Consider the following 8,862-nt stretch of genomic DNA (forward strand, 5'->3'; position numbering starts at 1 on the left):
AGTGTGCCCTCTGGGGTATTCGTTCCTGTTGACAGTAGCTTTTTCTATTCTGCCACTTCCATCCATTTGGCTCCAATCTCCCCTGCCTCGATTACCGTTTTGGGTTTCCCATCTAGGATGTACCTCTCTATTTCCTCAGGAACACCATCTAAGAACTGCTCCATTTGTATCAGGAGATGCAGCTCGTCCAGATTGTTAACCTTTGTTCCTGATATCCAGGCTTCATAATTGTTTGCAATGTGGTAGGCGTGTTGGGGGAATGACACATCTGGTTTCCATTTCTGGTTTCTGAACCACCGATGGGCATGTTCAGGTGTTATCCCCATTCTGTATCTGGCCTTGGTTTGAAAAACTTTATAATCGTTCATTTTCTCCTTAGGCATTTCAGCTGCCACCATGTCATAGTATAATTCCCAATTCTGGACCTTAGCGTCCAAAATATGCGTACTAGCATGAATTCTCCTAAGCTTAATTACCAGCTTAGATCTGATATGCTGCCACCAATCAGGAATTTTCCAGGGCCTATACCCTCTAGTCCCCTCAAAACCTTCCCTGGGGACCCCAAGACTCAGATTCCCTGAGTCTCACAACAAAGGGGAATAAACCATTGCCTTCCCCCTCTCTTCTTCCTCCCAGCTCCTTCCCACCCTGAAAACACTAGGAGATCGCCTGATTCAACTTCTTGAAGTGTTATCATCCCCCTCACCCAGAGGCACTACAGATTCAAGCTGCGTGAATCTAACACAAAGAGAAAATCTATCCTTCCCTTCTTCCCACCAATTCCCTTGAACCTTAACTAGGAGAAAAAAATCACACAGGTCTTACAAGCCAAACTTTTAATAAAAAAGAAAGAAAAAAGTAAAAGGTTTATCTCTGCACTTTAGGTGGTAAACAGTTACAGGGTCTTTCAACTTATAAACAATAGAAAGAAACTTTCTCCAGCAGAAAAACAATTTAAGCTACTTCCAGCAAGTACACATATGAAATGAAAAAAAAAATTAAAAGACTATGACCGCCTTTTCTTACTCACAATTCTGAATAGATAAGAGACTGTAGCAGGGAAATTGGCAGAAACCTGGTTGCACCTCTAGTCCCATCCAGGACCCAGAGAGAACAAAGCCAAACCCCAAAACCCACAAACAAAGGCTTCCCTCCACAAGATTTGAAAGTATCTTGTCTCCTGATTGGTCCTCTGGTCAGGTGTTTGCAGGTCACTGTTTGTTAACCCTTTACAGGTATAAGAGACATTACCCTTAACACTCTGTTTATGACAAGTGGAAACAAAACCATTAAGATGGGTGCTTGGAGTTATTGGTACTGACCATGTTTCGAATGAACAAAGTAGGAGAAGTGTGAAAGTGGTATCAGTTATAGAAGAGCTGAGGGAATCCAGGCTTAGAGGGTTTGGCCATGTGAAAAGAAGATCGCATAGCAGGGAGTTACATTGAGAGGAGGAGGGTAAGAGAAGTGTAGGTAGACACCGAATTAGGTGGATGGATGTCATGGTAAAGGATTTGATTTGCTGCAGAGTTTCCAAGGGATAGTGTTAAAGAAAAACTGGAATGGGTTAGAAGGACACAAACAGCCAATCCCATATAGATGGGAGTAAGGCTGGAATAAGGATTGAGTCCAGTAAGTGCAGTAAAAGGTTGAGACACTATATTTCAAGATTGTCACTGTGACAGATATGAAAGTGTCCTGTAACATCCTGCACAAACTTTAATGGACTAAATTAATCCTTATTGAATTAAGGAAATATCTTTGAAGTTGGTTGTATTAAAAATGCAAATATTTATGTACTATTACAGTATTTTATGGAGCTCATTTAGGAGGAAGTTCTGATTAGTGCAATCTCTAGGAGACATTTGGAACTTCAAAGGACATCTGAGGACAAGACATGTGCAGTGGATTTTCAAGGAAATTGTAGGGGAGGGAGGAAGAGAATGTGACTGACTCTTCTGGAATAGTCATTTTGAAGCTGCATTTTGAGTTGAGACCCATTGTCTGGCTGATTACATTTTCAAGGTGTCTTCAAAGAGCCAAAGTGGACAAATGAGTCACTCACAGAGTCTGGAGTTGTTCTTGTTCTGAGCTGAGGATGTGATGTACTTGAAACAGCAGGAAAAAAACCTGGGTGGGGATGGAAGGAGAGTTTCAGCTAGATCCCAGACTGCAGTCTCTGAGGAGAGAAGTGAAGCTGCTCTGTTAGGATATCTTTTGCTGGAAATAACAAATTGAAGGCTAGGAACAGGTCATCCTCAAAATACCCTCCCCAGCTGGGAGAGAGATGTGAGTTTCCTCTAAAGAAAGGCAACTGCTGGGGAGTGAGAAGCCTGAGAGTAGATGCTCTAGTTGGACCATAGAGGGGGAATACAGATGCAGTTGGTCTGAACTGTAACAGTCATTTTACAATGTGCCCCATGTAAGGAGCAAGCCACATTCAGCAGATCCTGAGAGTTGACATCCAGTTGCTGGTTCCAACCCCATGATCCCTTTCCTAGGGAAAACAATTTCCTCCCAGTGCAGGTTTACCTCCCTTGAGGTGCTGGCTGAATTCATGTCCACAAGCTATGAGGTATCTGCCTCATAGAGGATGTACTACACATTGCACAATGACCTGAAAAATATTCTGTGTAGCTCGAAAGATTGCCTCTTTCACCAATAAAAGTGGTCCAATAAAAGATATTAGCTCACCTATCTTGTCACTCAGATAGATAGATTATATAGATGCTGATGGAAGGATAAATGCCACACAGACAGGAACAAAGATAAATAATGCTGATCGTGTACTGTGACATAACATATTTTACAATCCCAAATTATGTGTAGCAATCACGTGAGGAAATGCTCAGAAATGTAATTTTCTGATCTCTTGAAAAAGGCATAGACACATGTTGTTCATTACTCAGTCAAATGTTAGCAATGAATGTTGGTCTTGAGTTATTTGTGAAGTCATCCTGATTTCTCTGAATGCTTTGACAAATAATTTGGATGGGAAATTTCTTTTGCCATGGGATTACTCATGACCTGCTAATGGTGCATATAGATGGCAACCACACTGACTGGGTGAATAGGTTTTTCTATCTGAGTACTTGTCTGACAAAGTGAGTTTCTATATCTGAAGAAGTCACACATCTGATGGGTCTTGTGCCAATAATATTTCAGTACCTTCAAAAGCCTATGTTTGGGTGTCAGAATGTCTATGTGACAACTAAGAGACAAGTATTCAATATGATAGTGATGACAACTCTGTTATATGGAGCAGAAACATATTAATTAGAAACAGCTGAGAAGAGGAAAGGAAGAAGACTTGGAATGGACCACTCATGATGGAAACCCATTCTACATGCCACCATGGCTGCATTAGAGCCATGTGTTTCTGCTGATGATGATGTGCTGATGACTTTACAAAGCAAACCAACTTCTGAGATGCTTAGAAAAGCCTGCCCAAAAATACCTTATAGACCAAATTATTAATGCTGAGGAGAGTTGTTAAGGCTGCTAAGTTGTTAAGGCTGCTCAGTGCTGCTGTTCTTGGAGCTCCGATGCCAGCTGCACGAGCAGGGAATGCAGTTTACTGATTCAGGAGACCTTGATATTATTCATAAAGAAAAAGCACAGGCTTGTGAGATCTGTGTATTTCTGTACCATCCTCTCTGGTCAGGAATGGGCCCACCTGGTGCATTGCTATTCTGTCAAAGCCCGGCCTACTCACAGAGATTAAAGCATTTTCCTGAGAGATAAGAGACCTAACTTCAAATCTCTGCTCTACATCAGACAGAGAAGAAATTGCATGAGGATCTCCCATGACCCAGGTGAGTTCTCTAAAAACTAGGTTAAAAGCAACAAAGAATCCTGTGGCACCTTATGGACTAACAGATGTATTGGAGCATAAGATTTCATGGATGAATACTCACTTCATCAGACACCTGAGGGGTGGCACTAAGGTTCCCTGTGCTGCTTTGTAACTTTACTTGGTTTTTTTTGTTTGTTTGTTTTGCCCTGGATGAAACAGTTTGGCTTTTTTTCTAATTCACAAATAGTATTGGGTCAACTAAACTGCATTTTTCAGTGACTAAACTACTTGTCTGAAAAATTTTACCTGGTTGTATTCAGAAAAGCTCCTCCTTTGTCTCATCTCCTATTCAGTCCTGACATCTGATAGAGTCTATTTGCTCTTTTCACATCCCTTAACCTGTGTATCCAGCCACTGGTGATTTTTTAAGGATAGCTGGCCATTCCACATTCTATCTCCTCTGCTGCACCTGTGGTAATTGTACATTAAGACTTGGACCTTCAAAGGAGTCTAAGGGAGAGGAAATGTGCTGCTGTTTGCGCATTTATCTCCTTCAGCTGCTTTGAGAATCTCAGCCTAAGCACATGCCTTTTTAATTGACTGTCACTGAGATTGGGTACCTAAATCACTTAGATGCATATGATAACTCAAACCTCAATGCTCTCATTTTTAGGTGCCGTAGACCATTGCTTAAGGGCTGACCCAGCACAACGTTACTGATAGCTTGTTACAGAGAGTGAACTTCAGGGTTTGTCCCAGGGGGAACAAGACAGCATTTAAACAACTCTCAAGAATCAGCTCCTAGTCTTGTAGTCAGCTAAGGAAAAGCTCTTTTCTTCACTCCCACTGATAACCCTAAACACCTTGTGGGGTATCACTGCTCTGGTAAAGAATATTGGGTCTCCTTGGATGCTGTATTCCAGAGACAGACAAACAGACTAGACAGACAAATCAGTAAGGAGGTAGATAAACTAAGCAAAGAGAAAATCACAGGTCAGAATGATCTCACCATATTTATGATCTGTGCTTAAAAGACAGGTGAGTTGATTCACATTTTTAATCCTTTTTAATTTTTGTATCTTTTTCATTCAAAGGACCAGATTCTGCCCCTCTTATCTAGGGGTGAGTCTCTGCAGAGTCCCATTGACTTCTGCCTGGCTGCAGCAGTCTCCTCATACAGACTCAGTTACAGCACAGGGACCATAGCTGGTGAAACTGATTTACTTGAATCACCCAGCTCTCGCTTTCTCTCTCTTTCTTAAGGCAGTTCTGAAATAGCTGAAAGCAGGTAGGGGTGTGTGTGTGTGTGTGTGTGTGTGTGTGTGTGTGTGTGTGTGTGTGTGTGTGTGTGTGTGTGTGAGAGAGAGAGAGAGAGGGGGAGGTCAGGGGAAGGGCACTCTCCGGAAAATGCCCTTGGAATTGAATTTGCCTGTGCACAGAATTTGCCTGTGTTGACATTCAGGTTCTAGTACAAGGTCCATCTTTTGCTTAGGCATTTGTCTCATGAGCTGATAATAGAGGAAATGTTCAGTTCTCTGTAGGGTCATATGGGGACAAACTTAATTTTGACATTGGACAGAACATTGATTTCATTGCCTTTTCCATTAATAACTGATGTCAAAATAGCGATTCACTTCCAGGAGGGCAGGATAACTTCTCTGCTGTCTCTACAGCCTCATATTCAGACGGGCAGAAAGCTGAGTCAAAAATCCTTCAGGGTTTAAGTGACTTTAGGAGCAAATATCCCCTTCATTTTCTATCAGGCCCCTCTTTTCAAATTATGTCACTATGTCAAGATAATGTTTTCTGGTCACATTCTTTTTTTCTTGATACTGACTCACATGACCTTATCATAAACAAACTAGAGAAATACAACCTAGATGGAGCTAATATAAGGTGGGTGCATAGCTAGTTGGAAGACAGTTCCCAGAGTTTAGTTATCAGTGTTTCACAGTCATGTTGGAAGGGTGTAACAAGTGGGGTCCTGAAGGGATCGGGCCTGGGTAGGGTTCTGTTCAATATCTTCCTCAATAATTTAGATAATGGCATAGAGAAAACACATAGTGTCTGCAGATGATACCAAGCTGGGAGGGGTTGGAAGTGCATTGGAGGATAGCATTATAATTGAAAATGATCTGGACAAACTGGAGAGATGGTCTGAAGTAAACAGAATGAAATTCAGTAAGGGCAAATGCAAATTACTAAATTTAGGAAGGAACAATCAGTTGCACACATACAAAAAGGGAAATTGCTGCCTAGGAAGAAGAACTGTGGAAAGGGATCTGGAGGTCATAGGGAACCATAAGCTTAATATGAGTTAACACTGTAACACTGTAGCAAAAAAAAAAAAGCATAATTCTGGGATGTGTTTGGATGAGTGTTGTAAGGAAGACATGAGAAGTAATTCTTCCGCTCTATTCCACACTGACAAGGTCTCACCTGGAGTATTGTGTCCAGTTATGGGCGTCACATTTCAGGAAAGATGTGGACAAATTGGAGAAAGTCCAGAGAGGAACAACAAAAATGATTAAGGTCTAGAAAATATGACCTATGAGGGAAGATTGAAAAAAATGAGTTTGTTTTGTCTGGAGAAGAGATGAGTGAAAGGGGACATGATAACATTTTTGAAGTACATAAAAGTTTGTTACAAGGAGGAGGGAGAAAAATTGTTCTTCTTAACCTCTGAGGATAGGACAACAGGCAATGGGCTTAAATTGCAGCCAGGGTGGTTTAGGTTGGACATTAGGAAAAACTTCCTACCTGTCAGAGTGGTTCAGCACTGGAATAAATTGCCTGGGAAAGTTGTGGAAGCTCCATTTTTGGAGATTATTAAAAGCAGGTTGGACAAACACCTGCCAGGTGCCATGAATGCAGCGGACTGGAGTAGATGATCTCTTAAGGTTCCTTTCAGTTCTATGATTGTTCTTCTTTTTGAAAAATCCTAATGGTTATAATAGGTAAGAATCGAATTATATACTGCAGATATTAAATAGCGTGTCCAACAAAATAGTCTAGAACAACTGACAGACTCTAATGGAGAGGGAGATTATTTATATAGATTTGGCCAGATGTCCAACTATTGTCAATTGGCCATACTTTCATTGCATCCAGTCTGCCAGATACCATGTTGCTGTAATGCAGCTGTAGCTCTATTGAAGTCATAAGGCCAGATTGCAGAGAGAGAAGAAATTCCTCTATAGCCTGGTGGCTTGAACACTCACCCCACATGCAGAAGACCAAGAATATAGTAACCCTGCACTGCCTCTTTTATGGTGTATCCACAGAGGTATAGCTTCAAGAGGAGAGACTGATGGAGCCCCACATTAGACTAACCCTTAGTCAGAGTTGAACAGGGTATTTCTGAATACCTGTAGGACCTGATTCTGGGACTTAGAATTGTAAAGTGGCAGTTAGGTGCCCAAGTCATTTTGTGTATCCAGATTAATTTGTTTATTTAAAACACACAAATACCATCTGGTGTCATCCTCTGTCCCTCTCTCAATTTAGCCTACACATTTTACAGCATGGAATAGGACTCTCTTTACATTCACCCCCCATAATAAGTGTTAATCTCATTTTTTTCTGGTCTTCCAGGTCACAGATTTCCTGAATGCATGACAATGAAAAATCAAACCACAGTGACTGAATTTATCCTCCTGGGACTTTCCAGTGACCCACAGATGTAGATTTTCCTTTTCTCGGTGTTTTTAGTTATTTACCTAATCACTCTGGGTGGAAACATAGTGATCATGGTGGTGATAAGAGCTGATTCTCACCTTCACACCCCTATGTACTTCTTCCTCTTCCATTTATCCTTTGTTGATATCTGCTATTCCTCAGTCACGGTGCCTAAAATGCTGATGAACTTCCTAGTGGAGCACAAAACTATTTCTGTCAATGGCTGCATTGCCCAGATGTTCCTTTTTAGCCTCTCAGCTGGTACTGAAACTTTCATTCTCTCAGCCATGGCTTATGACCGCTATGCTGCAATCTGTGATCCATTACATTATGTGCAGACAATGAGCAAAGGGATCTGTGTTCAGCTGGTGAGTGGTGCATAGACCATGGGCTTCTTCTATGCCCTTCTTAACACAGTTGTTGCCCTCAAGTTGCATTTCTGTGGGCCCAATCAAATCAACCATTTCAGCTGTGAGCTCCCTCCTTTGTTACAGCTGTCCTGCACTGAGACCTTTACCAGTCAAGCGGTGCTTCTTACTTCTGCTTTGCTATTTGGGTTGAGCTCCTTCCTCCTCACCCTAATCTCCTACATTCTCATCATCTCCACCATCCTGAGGATATGCTCTGCTGAGGGCAGGCATAAAGCCTTCTCCACCTGCAGCTCCCACCTAATTGTGGTTGGCTTGTTGTACGTGACAGGTTTTCTCCAGTACACAAAACCCAGCTCAGTCTCCTCTGCGGTGCTGGATGAAATATTCTCCATCCAGTACAACATCTTGACCCCCATGTTAAATCCCATCATCTACAGCCTGAAAAACAAGGAGATGAAAACAGCTCTAAGGAATATATTGGAGAAATTCAGGTTTCTCAATTAGTGTTGATTCTCTCTCTTTTTTTTTAAGTCAGAGAACAGAGATTTGTGGGTAATTAGTGTATGCGACATTCTCAGCTCAGATAACTGAATGACACTTTGAGCCAAATCTTCCACTGGTCTAAATCAGTGCAGATCCATTGAAGTCAATTGGCCAGTTCCCCAGAGTGTGTAAATCAGCATAGCTCCATTGGAACCAAAGAGTGCTGGAGTTAGAGTCACAAAGGGTCTTGAACAGGAGAAATTGAGAGATATCCCATAACACAGTGGCCAGGGCATGTACATGGGAGAGGACAGATCTCTGTTTCAATCGTTTCTCCTCTTCAGACACTTGAAGCGGGGGTCTCCTACAGCTGAGATGACTACCACTGGGATAAAAGTTATGCTAGAGCTCTTATTCCTAATTCTGTCTCCTTGTTTGCACAAAATCAAATGGATATAACTGGCCATGAACAAATTCAGGTGGAAATTAGAGAAAGGTTTCTCACTCTCAGAAGGGAGAAGTTCTGGAACAACT

At 41.7% G+C, this 8,862-nt stretch overlaps 1 pseudogene; it reads left to right on the top strand.

Moving 5' to 3' along the window:
- Nucleotides 1-7,410: 7,410 nt before the first annotated feature.
- Nucleotides 7,411-8,349, top strand: LOC115639713 (annotated as a pseudogene).
- The last annotated feature ends 513 nt before the right edge of the window (nucleotides 8,350-8,862 follow it).

Source organism: Gopherus evgoodei, unplaced genomic scaffold, assembly GCF_007399415.2.
Source record: "Gopherus evgoodei ecotype Sinaloan lineage unplaced genomic scaffold, rGopEvg1_v1.p scaffold_108_arrow_ctg1, whole genome shotgun sequence".
NCBI lineage: Eukaryota > Metazoa > Chordata > Testudines > Testudinidae > Gopherus > Gopherus evgoodei.